The sequence below is a fragment of the Drosophila subobscura genome, chromosome O (assembly GCF_008121235.1).
Source record: "Drosophila subobscura isolate 14011-0131.10 chromosome O, UCBerk_Dsub_1.0, whole genome shotgun sequence".
NCBI classification, from domain to species: Eukaryota; Metazoa; Arthropoda; class Insecta; order Diptera; family Drosophilidae; genus Drosophila; species Drosophila subobscura.
Window position 1 is genome coordinate 27,705,270 of NC_048533.1, and position 16,060 is coordinate 27,721,329.

The window sequence follows — 16,060 nt, forward strand, 5'->3', positions numbered from 1 at the left end:
CCAATCTCCTCCCCCGACCCTGGCCCTGTCCCTATCCCTCATCATGTGTGCAGTGGAAACTGAGTTGACAAATATGCCAAAAAAGAAAAACCCCCCGCTCGGGCAACATGAATTACAATTCTGAAGAGGGATAAGGAGAAGGGTTTTGCAGCTACTTCAGCACTCCCCTGCTCCCATGGCCACGTTTCAGCTGCGCGTCGTCCCGTAGCTGTCCGTGCTGTCCGTTCGTCTGTCTGTCTGTCCTTACGGAGCGACAGGAAGTTGTGCTAAGCGTCATTTCCGTTGTTTTGAGTGATTGCAATTGAGATACGGTTTTTGTGGTTTTCTTTTTCGGTGTAACTCCAGGAGGGATCGAGTACCAGGGCGGGAGGGGAATGGTCTGTGTCCGGCCAGAAGCACGTGTTCTGCTCGCAGCTCGTTTTCTCACTTAAGCGGGTTTAAATTGCGAATGATTTTGATGTGTGGCCTAATGTGCTGTAAATTGTGACCTTAAAGTAAAGGATTACGTGGGGGAAATGCACAAAAAACTAGGTTGGGCCCTCGCGCATGGCCTGCCATGGGAATGTTGCCATTTTGATGTTGACACTCGAATGCCTTTATCGCGGCGGTAATAAATTGTATTGCAAATCCCCCAAATCAATCGTTGGCCAATTTATTTTATGCAATCTCTGCATCTGACAAATTCTCTCTGCCCCCAAACCCACAGCCAAACCCAAAAGCAACAATAACAATTTATTGCCCTAACTAACAAAACTGCAGCTGCAATCGGGAGCTGCATTTACGGAACTCCCCGCAAAAAAGGAAACAAAACCCCACCAAAACCCATTCCATCCACATCCAACAATAGCCCCATTAAATCTGTCCGTTACAAATTGTTGTTGTTTGGTCAGTCGCAAAACAATTTGAACGGAGCATTTTATTTGCCGGCGGCGGCAGATATTTTTTGGTTTATTTTATTTTTGCCAGTTTTGGGGCCAGCTATGAGCTGAAGCCGAACCGGAGTGGGCCGTACCCAATGGTCCGGCCCAATTAAGTTCCAGTCCATAAAATTTGCATCAAAAGGCGACCATTGACCTTTGGGCGTGTCTATAATTAAGAGAGCACCCTCCCCCGCCCCACCCCCCGTGCAGTAGGGAAGCCCCTGCAGCTCAGAGTCCTTGGAGTCTCAGTGGCAAAGGCATTACGCATCGGGGCGCTCCACAATTAAAGAGCCGATCCATTAAAAATTTCGGGCTAACAGCGGGCAGCCAAAAGCTAATGGCCAAAGGAAATTCGCAGCCAAACACCAGGGCTTGAAAATGAGCGAACATCAAAAACAGGAAGAGCAGGAGAGCGGCGGGCGGTGAGGGGAGTTACAGGAGCATAAGCAGGAACTGGAGCTGGGAAATGTAATTCGACATAAAAATATCGTAAATCTTAAATTAGAAATTTCGCACATTAAAAACTTGGAAATTGCATTTGGCTTTCGGATTCAAGTTTTGGTGTGTCGGCGGCGGCCCTCGGTTCTCATTCATGAAATCTGAAGGCAAAAGGCGAAAAATCCCAGAGAAAAACACCAAAGGTGGACCCTCTGTTTTTGTTGGAAGTTGAATGAAGGATCCCCTCCGGCTCTGCTTTTTGGGCTCGTACGGCCTGCATAAAGTCAGTCCATTGGCGCACATTTTTAATGAGTTGGACATAAAAAAGTTTTAGCTTTTCAAAAGCTGGTGCCGAAATGAAGCCAATGAAAGCTTCACAGAAAGAGCGAGCAAAGAATAAAGTAACCAGCGAGAACGAGAGAGTCGACAGCCAGAGACACCGAGAGGAAGACAGATAGAATCTTCGTCTGTGGGCCATTGTCTCTGTGGGGATTTGAGTGTTGTCCTGCTTGTCGTCTGCTGTTTTATTGCATAATCGTGAGTCAATCAGCGACCTCGGGGTAGCCGGGAGCCTCCCTTATTGTGGCACGGAATGGTATTGGGGGGTGGGGGAGTGTGACGAGTTGCGTCGCATTCGTTCGACCTTCATCAATGCACGTCAGCTAATAAATACGTGCTGCATTCCGTCCTGCCTGACCTCCCCCAGAGAGACACACACACACACACCGAGGACACCGAGGGAGTGCCGCTCTGATGCCCCCCATGCAATTAAATTTCACTTCAGCATTTCCAGTTTCGCTTTAATTTGGACAAATTGAATTGAATTTTGAGAGCATCAAAATTGCGCATACGCCATGTCCCGGCCTGTGCCCCCAGCGCTGCCCCTGCCCTTTGCCCCGCGCATACCAAACATAGAAAAATGTGTCCGGAAAATCCAATTGATTTGCGATAAAAATTGTGTGCACTAATTTCGTTGGAAATTATAGATTTGTATGGTAATTCGCATCAATTTGGCGGCATTCCTAATGCACTCGATCATCAAACAAATGCAAATGCTGGCCAGCTATTGAGTGTGTGTTGGGTGGTTGGTTGTTTGGTTGCCGCTCGAATTCCAAAAAGGTTGTAAAATAATTTTGAATGTTGTGGCATTAGCTGCAGCAGTCTGCGTTGGGGCTCTCATTAGAGACCATAAATTAGCGATTGGAGCAGCGATAAAGCATAGCGATAAATACGAGTATATCAATATCGTGACAGTGTGTGTGTGTGTGTGTGAGGAATGTGCGGCATTATAAATAGTTTTCAGCTTGAGTCAGAAGAACCCGACCAGTGTCGCCACTCAACCATGCAACCACTTGAACACTTTTTGTTTGGTTCCTGCCCTTTTTTTTGGCGCTTGTCCAATGCGCGAACTGAAACCGGAGTGACTACAAATGTGGTGGATATGTACGCGAAAAGCGGCAGACCGCAAAAGTAGCTGAACAAACACAAATGTGCCGGGGCCAAATGGACAGACAAAGCGGGGAGCACAAAGCTGAGCTACAAATAATATGCAGACTGTGAGGATACCCTTCAGTCAGAGTGCAGGATGGAGACTACATTTCTAGTGTGGAATTTATTTAAATTTATATTCAAAGAGTAATTCTGATCAGTGGTATCAGAAGCACAACATTCCCCTGAGTACCCCTAGATGTGGGAATAAAAATCATCAGTAAGGTGGCAGCAGGGCACGGGGGTGTTTGTGGAGCAGAGGTAAACACTAATACATGGGCGTCCGACAAATGTGACGGACAGGGACATGTGTGCCCCTCTGTTACACGCTCTCTCTCTCTCACACTCTTATAAATATATATGTATGCACGAGTGTACGTGTGTGTGTGTGGCAGAAAATGCAAAATGCAAATACAAATACAAACACAGATGCTAACTAACCACAGCAACATGGCTGCACTTCTATAAGCACACAGCTGTATGTCTGTGTGTGTGCTGTGTGTGTGTGTGTTGGGGCCACTCATCGTTTAGACTGCTATGCAAACATATGAAAATGGAGATTTTCCAGGATGGTCCATTTTGATGTATTTTGTACGGAAATTATGTTACAATGCCACTCCACTCCACTCACTTTTGCATTGGCCCCAAACAAGCCAGCAATTACGATGCTCTCCCCCTCTCCCCCTCTCTCTCTGTCTCTGTCTCACACACCGCCACTTGTCATGGCAAAGCGATGAAAAAAGATGAAGGATAATAGCGTCGGATTGCCCGAGAATTTTTCACATGAAACACTTGACGGTGAAAAATGCATTGCCTCTTGAATTAAATCAACAGCAACTCGAGCTGAAAATGCCTTGTACAAAAGCACCAAGCACCAAGCACCACCTCATATTCAGCTACGAGTGGCCCAGGCCACATTATTGCCATTGGCAACGCATCCGCTTGGCCAGCAGAGCACTCATTGTTGTCGAAATATAATTCATGGCATGGTCAGATGGGTCTCCCCGGTTGCATCTGCAGGAAAATTGTGTGCAGCTCAGCGCAGGCCAAGCGGACCGATGGACTGTAGAAATACGAGCATAAGTATTTGATTTTCGAAATAAATGTGTTGTGGTGTGGTTAGAGAGATTATTCTGGGTAAAGTAGGTTGAAGAAGGCTTTAAAATTGTGATGGGTATTTTCTAATAAATTGAGAAGAGAGCGAATGAAATAAGAAATCTTCTGTAAGCCATACAGGTATCTGGTATTTAAGTAGTTAACTATTAAAGCTTCGCTCTCACTTTATAGTGGAACTAGTGGGATTGATAAAAATACATGTCATGTAGCCATAAATCTAAACCGAATAGTAGCTATCTTTGTGGGAATTATAATATGCCAAATAGTTTTTAGTAAAACGTTTTTTTTTCCTATTCAAAACACTTCCATAACAACATAGCCAACATGGTTGGGTTTCATAGTTTTTTGGGCGGGGGTCTGTTGAGCTGCTCTTTGTAGTTTAGATTGTCAAATGGATTTTCGGTGACGCCGGCAGCGCCGTTAAAAGCGAAGCGGAAAAGTGCCACAAAGTTAAAAGCGTTGCAGGTGCGCAGGAAAGCGGTGCAGAGCTGGTGGTAGATCCTGAAAGCGAATGGATTAAAACACGTGAAGCACGCGACCTCAAAGCGCATTATTTGTTGTAAAAAAGTATTACACACACACACACACACAGAGAGAGAGAGAGTGCAACCAAATGGCATACGTACAGTGAGCAAAAGGGGGAGAGCTAAAGGGAAAACCTAATAAGCTTTTGTGCAATTGCAAGCCATTGTGTTGCCGCTTTTGCCCCGGCCAACCCACAGAAAGCTAATTCAAACACCTGCCACAAAAGGTATATATAGGGGAAAAAAAACCCTCGCGTTGAGAATATGCAAACGTCGAATGCGGCACGGGGCACAGCCACAGCGCTCGACACAATGCAACAGAGAAAACAGCAGAGGGGAAAAAAAAGCGAAAGGATTTTCCCAGCCGCAAATGCATCCAGCGCGTAACATTTAGCCTGTGGCAGGGCTCTAGAATGTGGTTGTGGCCATGCAGGGTGGGGGTTGTGGTGGTGGTGCATTAACACATGCGCCAATAAGTATGCAATGCGCTGTGACATTTTTAACGCGTCCAACAAAGGCAACACCAACGGAAAACAACAACGCCCTGGCCTGGCTATAGTATCTACCGCTCTGCATCTGTCTCTCTCTCTCTCTCTCTCTCTGAGTCTCTGAGTGACTGCCAGGCTGGATTTTGCCGCATCTCTGACACCGTCTGTTGCACAGGAAATCACGATTACAGTGAGTCAAAAGCACACCACCAGCAAAAGCGCCACAGGGAAGGAGCAACAGCAGCAGCATCAACTGCAGAGGAGTGTTCGCGTAGACATGTCGTTGTTTGTTGGGTGACAAAATTAGATTTAAATACGAGTTTTCCGCGCCTGCTCGCCCAGCGAAACGCTTCCAGCGAAATGTCACCGCATGTCCTGCTGGGGTTGCTGCTGCTGCTGCTGCTGCTGCTGCTGCTGGTGCTGCGGCTCCATGCTCCAGCACCTGCTCTCGGAACGCTTGCCTCCTGCTGTGGATGCTTGCGCCTGATGAGCATGATGAAAATGAGCTGTCGCCTTCTTGTCAGCATTGTATTAGTTGGCATTCGAGTATGTACATACATATGTACACGTCTGACTCGAGCGTTCAAGCATTTGTTTTTTTCTGTAATACGTATGACAGCGTTATAGGAGCATGCCCCGTCAATCTGAATAATATCACAAACGTTCCTTTATGAAAATCAATTTCAAAGCGTATTTTCTTTTATGAGAAGTTTTTGAAGTAGCAAACTGCAGACAATCGAAAGGGATTATAGTTTTATAGCAATCAACTGATAATTCCCATAAATAGTAAGAGTTCCTATGGAGAATATGCAATAATCCTTTTAGCATTTGTTTATTTTCTTTTTTATTTTATTCTGTTTGATTCGTTCGTAAAGCTATCGATCCGATTAAGCGACTACTCTCATTAAAAAACATTTTGTCTCAGTTGCACAGCACAGTTTTGTTGCTGTTCTTCTCTTTTCTGAGAGCTTCGACTTCCATTTCCGCCCATTGTCTGTCAATCGAGAGGGTTCGCTTTCCCTTTTCCTGCTCCCCTTTCCCTTTCCTCTTCCTTTTCAGTTTGAGCTTTCTTCAGTTACACAGTGCCACTGTCTTTGTCATTATGAAACGTAAAACGAAAACGATTTACAGTAATGCCAACACTTTGCCACCCAGGCAGTGTCTGCGCTCTGCCTGTGTGTATGTCTTTGCACCTCCTCTGCGCTGTCGCTGTACCCTACATTGTTGTTAAATGAAGAAAGTATTTTTCAAATGCGAATTTCCGTTATGCTCCTCGCTCCCTGAACATGAAGACATTTTTGACTATTGTCTGTGCGGAGTGGAGCGAGGGCAAACCTGAAGCTGGAGCCGAAGCCAAGAACGGCAACAAAGTCGTGGGCGAAACTATTGCCAATGACAACGAAGACGAAGACGACGAGGATGGGGATGGAGCGCGACGTTGATGATGGCAAGCGTTTCCGCTTTTGCTGTTGTCAATGCTGGCATACACTACCGGGGGGCATAGCGACAATTGCACGATGAAATGTGCCGTGTCCACCTCTATTTCTAGCCAAGCTCAACCTCTTAGTCTTTTAAGGCAATCAAGCTTGAAATAGATCATTCTCTATCATACATTTCGGGCATAAGAATGATCATTAAATAAAGGTTTCTGTCTATAGCCAAAGTCTGTCTGATCTGCAAGGGTATCTGCACCCTCGGCACCCGAATCTTTGCCTTCCATTCTCATTCTCACTGTTGTTGTCATTGTTGCTGTGCGCGCGAGAGACACACAAAACATTGAATGACATTATCCTTTATTGCTTATCCGACGCTTTGCGCTCTATTCTTCGTGTTCTGGTGCTCTGCAGCAAGCGGACCTCGTCAGCAGCTGCGCCTTCGCCACCCAACACATTGGCACGCAAATGGTGGGGTAAGAGCGGTCTCGGGGCTCGGGTCTAGGAGAAAAGTCAAAAGGGCAGACGCGGCGTATGCGTAATATTAACTAGGACCAACGGGACGACAAGTGGTGCGAGGGCACAGGGCACTGTCAGCCGCATTGTGTCCACCAGGACAAACTTTTTCATTTCCCCGCGGAAAAATTTTCAAAAATTTCATTTCTCAACTGAAGGAAAAACTTTGTGCCAAAGACATAGAAACTAGTTAGAAGTGTGGATAGCGGAGAGGGGTATGGGGAGGGGGCGGGGATGTGGAGGACAAGCATTGGGGCCAACAAAGCTGAAAAAGTCATGTCGTTCGTTTTCTAGATGCTCCTCCCTCGCACTCTTTTTTTTCCACCCCGCCTTAGACAATCTTCCACTCTATCTCTATTTTTCCCCTCACCCACTGTCTATGAACCTCTCTTCCACACACACAAACGCATTTTTACGAAATAAAGTATTCAAATAAAATATGCTAAAATCTTTGAAGTACTTCAAATAGCAAAAAGTTGAAAAAAAGGCAACCCAAAAGAAAACGCCACAGAGAAACAGTCAAAAAGTTTTTGCCTCACAGAATGAGAGCGAAAGAGAGAGAGCGAGAGAGAGAGAGCGAGAGAGAGCAATGCTAAAAGCAAAACTCCGCATAAAAGGCATCGAAAGAAATAAAGAAATGGCAGCCGGAATGGCAATAGCAAAGGCAAAGGCACAAAAAAGTAAATATCGTTTATGTTGTCATAACGCGCAATGCCCTGCAACCAGCCAGCGGCAACCAGCCAGCCAGCCAGCCACCAGCCAGTCAGCCCACCAGCCAGCCACCCACACAGATTGCTGGGCAAACTCTTATCATTTGAATTTCCTTCGACGTGTTTGTCGAGCTGGAGCCGATAAAGATGCGATAAAGTGAGAACAAGTTTTCAGGGGACGAGTGAGTCGACGGGCAAAAGTTTTGACCGAATTTTGACTTTTGCGTCGCCCCCGACTTTGACGGACATTATTCGGCAAGCAAAATTGCCAATTTGTGTAAATTATTGCCACAACTTGTCCTTGTCCGTTGTCCCTTGTCCCCTGTCCAGAGTCCCAATGTCCAATATGTCCTGTAGAGTGAAAGGACCAGTCAAACTTTGTCGGTTGCCTGCTTTCCGTTGGCTTTGAGAGAGCGTGAGCGAGAGTGAGAGCGAGAGCGGAAGAGCAGACAGTTGGCGTCTGGCTTTGTGCCTCTTGGTCAAATGAATATGATGTAATTTAATTTAATTTGATTATTCCCATCGTTTCCCGACAATCTCTTTTACTTTTGCATGCGTGGGAGCGTGTATTGCAACACGCCCCCTTTTAGCATACTTAATTAAGCAGAAACATTTCACAGAAGTCGGCAGCGCAGAACAAAAGTTGATCGCAAATTGTATTAAAAATTCATATTTGCCTCGAAAATTGTGTTCTAACCGGAGAGAGAGCGAGAGCGAGAGCAGGACACACATGTAACACTCACAGCTGTTAGATTTAATTTGACTGCAAATAATGTATAAGGCGTTCTGGTTGCTGGTCCCTAGTATTTGTCTTGTGCGGGTATGTTTTGCCATTGTTTGCTTTCGGCTGCCGGGACAAACTCTCGGGCGCAACTCAAACACTCGACACTTTCGTGTTTGGCCCAGAAAATTGTTAACGAAAATTGTGTAATGCCCGGCAGGCAGCAGGCGGCCACAATTTATGCATTTTAAATGATATGTGAACATTTTGAGTGCAGCTACAGCTACAGCAACATACACATAGAAATATTCATATGTAGAAATATTTGCCATTCGTGGAGGATGTTTGCATTTTGCCAGCCAACTTTTTAGGCGCAAATTGTCGCCAGATTATATTGTCGGTTATAAATGTTGATGTGCGCGGCGCTAATGCTGCGGCAGAGTCTGCAGGAAATTATCCACATGCCAGACGAGTTTCCCTCTGCCATTCCGCACCCTCTCTGACAGATCCTGATAGTTGGTTTTAATATATATTTGCTGTGCTTTTTTTCCCCGCTTTCAATTATGATTGTTCTGATTATTTTAATGTTTTGCGCAGACATTTAGGGGTTCCGAAAAGGGTTTTGTGGACTCATCCGCAACTGATTTCTATTGTTTTGTCTGATGCTGTTTGTTAGCTGCTTTTGTTTGAATATTATTTATGGTTTTTGCACAGTTTTGAAGCTCCGACATTCATTGATTACACTTCATTGTCGTTCATTGCGTGAACAATCATTTGGTGGCACAGAATCAATGTGCACACACAGAGACTGAAGTGCAGATAAACAATTAAATGAAAACAATGGATTAAAAATATCACACAAATATTGATTGGACGTTGTTTGGTTAGTTGAATCTGTGAGATACACAAAATATGTTGCAAATCCCATTCATTAGCAATTGGAGGACTCATCTCATATCAGGCAAAAGTTAACGAATAAAAAGGGTTTTCAATTCCTAATCTAATTCTGTGTTTGAATGAAGTACTTGCCCTGCTTTTTCTATAGTTATTTCTATTGCCTTTTTCCGCCTCTGATTGTGGACGGCTTAAACGTGGTTAATATGATCTATCGCTGTCAGCTTTTCGTTGTCTTTGTTTTTGGTGTTCCAACTAAATTGTGTAAAATTGTCATATCCTGTTCCTGGTCACGTTTATTGACCCATCGAAGCAATAACGTTCAATTGGCAAGAACCAGCGACTGGAACAATATCTCAAAGCTGAAGGTACTGAGAGCCACTGAGGCAAGGAGAACAACAGAAGTGCCACACAGAATGACTGCCAGTTCGCCAGGCAGTCTTTCTAGGCAATTAGAACGACAAGATTGTGCGATAGAAGAAGGCTTTTGCCAATGGGTTTTCCGCATGAAAACTGCAATATTTTTGCATATTGCTGGGAAGTTGCTAACCCTTAACCTTTGCACCCCCCTCTGATGGCCATCGTTTTCTCGTACTGCTGCCATGCCACACACATGTATGCAACGATACGGTCTGGCCACGCCCTCGTTTGAGTCAACTTAAGGAGCAGCAGAGCCAAGGCAAGCCACATTTATTGATGTCTCAATTTCCTTTGCCAAATCACCTATTACAAATCGACAGCCAGTTCGATGGGTGCCATTGCTGCTTCTGGTAGCTCTTGGAATGGCTTTGTTGGTTTTTACAACTGATGGTGCTGCTGCCTCGGCTGCTGCGCTGCCACTCTGCTGCAATTCGTACAAATTTGGCTGGCAAATAAAGCGCCTGGAAAAGCTGCAAAGTAAAAATTACCCTTCCAACTGGTAATGGCTGGCAATTTGTTTGGCTCTCGCTCTCACTTGGCTGTTGCCATTTTGCCATTGCACAAACTGCAGATACGTGTGTGTTGTCCCACTCCCACTCCCCCTCTCTCTCTCTCTCTCTCGGCACTCTTCCTCTTCAATTTGAATGGGTTGTTTGAGGTGGATTGATAAGAGTGGGTGACGGTGGTGCAGGGTGCAAAAGAGGTGTGCCTTTTATGCCTCATTGCCTCAGCCCTGGTGCCCGATCCCCGCACAATGTTGCCGAGCAGCTCTCACTGATGGCAGTTTGATCATTCCATTACAAGTTGGCCCGGCCACATTGCAGCTTCAAGCAATTTGCCACAAATTTCAATCAAACGTGCTCGCTAAAAAGTTGCCATAAGTTGCACCACCCACCAGGCAACCACCCACCAGCCAACCACAACACAAACACACACACACACACACACAGGTAGAGGTAGTGCCCGGGGCCCGAGCCCCTCCTCCCACTTACGGCTAACAAACTTTTACATTAAGACATTAGCGGAAAAGTTCCTTTTTTTGCAGCTTTCCTTTTTCACATTTTGCCCCGCCGTTTGCCATTTTCCTTCCATTCGGCGGCAGTGCAGCGGCAGCTGCAGCTGCAACAACTTGGCATCAACTAATTTCTTATTTGTTTGGCTCTTGCGGTGCGGCAGCAGCAGCAGCAGCAGCAGGATTGCACATGGCCAGAACTATGCACTGGGCACTGGGCACTGACTGGACCAGGACTGGTCCGGCAAATGGAGTGCTCCATTTTCATTTGCTTTCGCCTCGCAGTTTTCGTTTTTCGCTGTTCGCGCTTCGGGATGGGCGGCGGGGGGATGTGGCACATGAAAAACTTTTCGTATTTCCATTGGCTTTGATTCGGTTTTGCAAATGGCTTGGCATTGTTAAAGAGTCGAGAGTTAAGAGCTGATTGGATGATCTTTGATGGCAAGGAAAGTGCCGGAGGAGAGAGAGCGATATAATGGCGAATAATGCTAATGAGAAGAGCTTTCAAAGGAGGAATTCAATTAAAGTTTTTCCATCCCCTATGGGGATGTGAGTGGATTATGCTCTACCAGATACAATTATCTCTCAGCGGCTTTGATAACTCATAACACAGATCAAGCTGAATCTCCTCTAAGCTGCTCCACGATAATCCCAGATATAATTTCCTCTCCATTTCCCCATACCACACAGACATGACACCAACACCAACACCACTCCTCCACCATTACCACGCGTTAAAAATGCAAAACACGTTAATGACAGCCCGACAGCACCTGTGCCACAGCCTTGCTATGGGTCGTGTCCATGCTACGGCTCGCTGCCTTTTGCTGCCACCACTGCAACGCAACGCACTTGGCTGCGCTACGCAATTTCCGTTTCCGGTTGCGCAGCACCAAAGGCAAAGGCAGACAACTGCAGGATAACATCCCTGGTGCCCTGGGCCCATCTTTGTCCACCATCCTTTTTGCAGCCATTTGGCGCACAAACAAACCGTTAACACTTTTGCTCTGCTCTGCTTTGGCTCCTCTCGGAGCTCTCCCGGAGCTGCTGCTACCACTGCTGCTGCTGCCGCTGCTACTCTGTATTATGCTGGCACTATCCCTAGTCCCCTGCATCCACCTGCTACTGCTGCTCCTTCATGTCCATTGCAACTTTGTGGCGCTTGTTTCGGGTTTCCCTGACTGCTGTTAGTCCTGCTCCTGCTCCTGCTGCCCCTGTCGTTGACGCGACTTCAGGTAGTAAATTTCCATTAAATGTACATTTTTGTACAAGTTTTTGAATTAAACTTTTTCAGCTCGCCCATAGCTCAGCGGCTAAGAAGCAGAAGTAGAAGCCAACATAGTGGCTCTCTGGTGTTTGGCTTCGTTATCCTGCCGAGCTTTTAGCGGCCACCGCCTTGAAATGTGGCAATCTTGTCTCACCGTTTGAGCGCAAAGTTTTACGCAAAACTGAAACAACTTCGTTTTCCGAGTGCGTCATTATTTTTGTACACAGAATTTGGATCTATTGGAGCCAGTGGGATTCCCGTGAAGTAAGCGCTGCATTTACCAGGAAATCCATAATGAGGAACCCTAACCCTAGCCGGTATCTGTTTCCAGGAATCCGTAATAATATCTGCCAAAGGGCAAATCCTACTTAGCAATTATATTAGTCTCATTTTGCTGGGATTTGTTAAGCTTTTCGCTGTCTGTTGCGGGCAGGCAAAACGTTATAATTTGTATGGCACAAGCTGAGCCAACCTCCTGCCACTTGCCACACCATATGCTGCATCTGTCGTGGCCGCCAAGTCATAAAAATCAAGCCGAAGGGGTCAGCCAAGTGGGGCTCCACCCACTTGACCGGACGACGCTCAGGGACGGAGCTGCTGGCTGCTGGCTGATTCCCAGTGCTATTATTTTTAGAATATGACCAAAACATGCAAAAGATTTTTCCCTCTCGCCAGCAGTTTTCTTTTTGCCAGACAATGCAGCCATAGTTTGACACTGAAAAATGTGAAAATTATGCAGCAAACATTAAAGAAACTATGTAAATTGGCTGCTGCTGGTGGTGGTGCTGCTGCTGCGGCTGAAACTGCGGGACTCCCTTCCTCGCACTCACCCATATCAGATCTTAGCTGCTGCTGCCACCCCTCTGGCCCATCCAATTTGATTCTCTGGCTAAGTTTCACTCACGCCTAATGGTTTTAAGTTTGACTCACGCCTAATGGTTTTAATTAAGCGACTGCAGCCCTGAGACTGAGACTGAGCCTGAGCCCTGAGTCGGAGACTGAGTTTGAGTCGTGCCTTGCATGTCATGCGTGAAATTCATTAGGTTCCACCGACGTCTGCTTAGCGTCGCCAGCGTTCACTCCAAGTCGGAGTCTGAGTCGGGAGTCGCGCTTTTGCCAGCTTCCTTTGATATACTTATACTTACAATTTTCTTAAGCAAAAACTTTTGCTGGCAACTAAAACCAAACTTGACATAGTTTTTCGGCAAAAATTGCAGCTAAAAACTTACTTAATTTCTACCAACTGCACTTACTCTGCGCCAACTGTCGCCAAAAGGGGCGGTGGTGGTGCTATTTCCTACTTGTGGTGGTGATGCCACACACACACACACACACACACCCATACACACATGCCACTCCTATTTGCATAGTTAGTCAAGTTTTCTTTGGGGCTGGGCATATGGGGAATCGAGTAGGCAAGACAGTTGTCACTTCTCCCTGTCTCTCTGTCTCTCTCTCAATTCCCGCATGTGAAGAGTCCACTCAGTTTGACACTATTTCAACAGGCAAATAAATACTTTGGCCTGAAAGACCTAGGGTTGAGTGCGGCTGCGGCAGGGTAGCGAGTTTTATTTATCTTTGGCACTTGCTAATTTTTCGTCGAGTTGTTGATGAAAATATTTTCCCCGGCAAGTGTCAACTTCCTAAGTTGTTTAGCAACCAAATATAGAGCACAGTTCAGCTTAAGCACGACTGATTCTGCCACGTCACGTCACTCACTTATGCAACACAAATTAGCAAGTCTAAAAAGTATCACTTCAAAGGAAATGCCATGGATTCCCCTTGCCATACTGGGGGTAGGCTTTCAACATATATTTATGGCGAAACGTTCAATGCCCCTTACGGATGAAATGATGCTGAAATCTGTGCAACGGTCTAATGATTGTTCATGTCAACAATTTGCAAAACTAAATGAACACATTTCGAAATCATAAATTATGCAAACTCCGACGACTGTGGCAGCAATAACTACAACAAGGACAAGCGGCAGCAACGGTCCAGGAGCCATCAGCCCAGGAGCCAGGAGCCATTGACTGCAAACATTTCCTTCACATGTGAGAAGATGGAGTGGGGCAGGAGGCGTGTGGCAGGTGGCATGGCAGGCAGGCAGGCAGGCAGGCAACTTGTTAGCCAAACTGCCAACGCAACTATGAGACTCTTCTGTCCGTAAAATAGTATTAGCAGAGCAGAACCAGAGCTGTGGAGGGTGGGGCACAGCGTGTTGAGGCCAACATGGCATACTGACAACATGTGTTTTGAGGTGAAGCTTATAAATAAATTATTGATAAGCATCTGGCATAGAGGAAACGTCAAAAGTTGTATGCTAAAATAAGCACAGAACGGCCAACAAATGAAGTGGATGGGGGGCGGAGGAAGACAGAGTGGCAGAACCCATATGTGGGACACAGGCCTTCAACTTGTTGTTTCCACGACTAGCTTTTGCATTTTTAAATTCATTCAAATTACTGGCAACACAAGAAAAATGGTAGAATAGGTAGGGGAAAACCCAAGAGCAAGGGGAGCAAAGGCGAGAGCAAAGTTTTTCGCAAGTTTGTTGCGCATTTTTAATTAATTTTCTTGCTTGGCCCCAGAACAACGCTTACCGGCAACACTTTTCCTCCCCTCCATCCATCCTTCTGGCTGCTTGCATAAGAACTGTGCCTATGGCATAGAATTTCTCGGGGTAAAACCCATATTTATATGCACGTAACGGCGTGCGCTGCGGTGCATTGACATGTCAATAAGAAATGAAAGTAGTGTGCGCTGCCCGCTTGCCTGCCATCATCGACGGCGCTGCGTTGCAATTAAAATTTTAAGACAAATTAAAAACCAGAAAGCGAAGGCTGCACGCACAGAACGAAGCCATAAATACCCTTTCCCTTTTTAACTGGGGTACTCTGTGTAAAAGTGTTGTGGAAATCACACTACCCTCTGGGCAGGATATGCAAGTTCATGCGCAACACTTACAAATGAGGAAGGATTATGTACACAGCAGGGTAAGTCAGTGCAGGAGCAGGGCAAGATCGGAGCTAGTGAAAAGATTTGCACTTGGCTGATGATTGGAATGCCGGGAATGCCAGCACTTCGTGTCCTCAATTTGACATTTATGCGAGCGCAGGCAGGCGTGCAATAATCGAAGAAGCAGCAACGAGAAGCTGCCTTTCTCTTGGCAATTGTACAATGTACACGGGGTTACCTGTTCCTTGTTCCCTGTTCCCCCCTTTAGATCGAGACAAGTTGCTTGTCGTCGTCCTGCTAGTGCCTTGGAAACTTTTAATTAATTTATTTTCTCGCAACTTTTGCGTGTGTGTGTGTCTGCGTGCGCCTCAATAAATGTTTCTGCTCTGACCATAAATGATTTATATGTTATTTATGCGTGCCATGTTGGACAAGTGCTGCGGGGGAGGGGGCGTACTGCTACCCTGGCACCCTGCCACCCAGAGCTCGAGGACAATCAGACCCAGAGTCAAACAACTTTATTTAATGTCAAAGTAAACACGTTGTCACTGCTGCAATGGAATGAAATGAAATGCTGTTTGCTGGTTCCACAGTTCTGCGGCGTCTGCACCACTCTGTCACCTGGCAATTCCGCTTAATTTCTCCACACCACCCAGCCCCGCCACCACAGAGCCATCCTGCATGCTGCATTCTGCATTCTGCATTCCTTCATCCTGCATTGTGCATTCAGCAGCCAGCAGCTGCTGCAGCTGCGTTTTTAATTTGCACATTGCGGCCGTCGGGGTGGGGCCGAAGCGCGGTGCGGCGCTGGGTCTCCGCTCATTTAAACGATTTTCGGTTAATTATACGCAGTTACATAATGACATTTGCGCAGGGCCACGCCCACAGTGCGCCCACGTGCCCACGCGCCAGTTGGCAGCGTTCATCAGGCCGTTAACCGAGCTTCCGTGTCCGTCGTCGTCTCCGTGTCTGAATCATGCTATGCCATGCATTCGTTTCAAGTGTCACGCATTGTTATACCCTAACAGAGGGTACCATAGGGCGTGCATTCCTGTATTCCACCTATAGAACTAATTCTTCCGAAGAGTATCTTGAGGTACGGCCTGCGGATCTTTTGTTTCTTGCCTTATTGTTTGTTCTGCCGATGCTCTCTGT

At 46.3% G+C, this 16,060-nt stretch overlaps 1 protein-coding gene across 2 annotated transcripts in view; it reads right to left on the reverse strand.

The window, feature by feature from the left end:
- LOC117897446 (nucleolysin TIA-1) overlaps positions 1-16,060 on the reverse strand; it is an 88,137-nt gene that overhangs the window by 38,752 nt on the left and 33,325 nt on the right. The gene's annotated exons all lie outside the window — the stretch shown is intronic.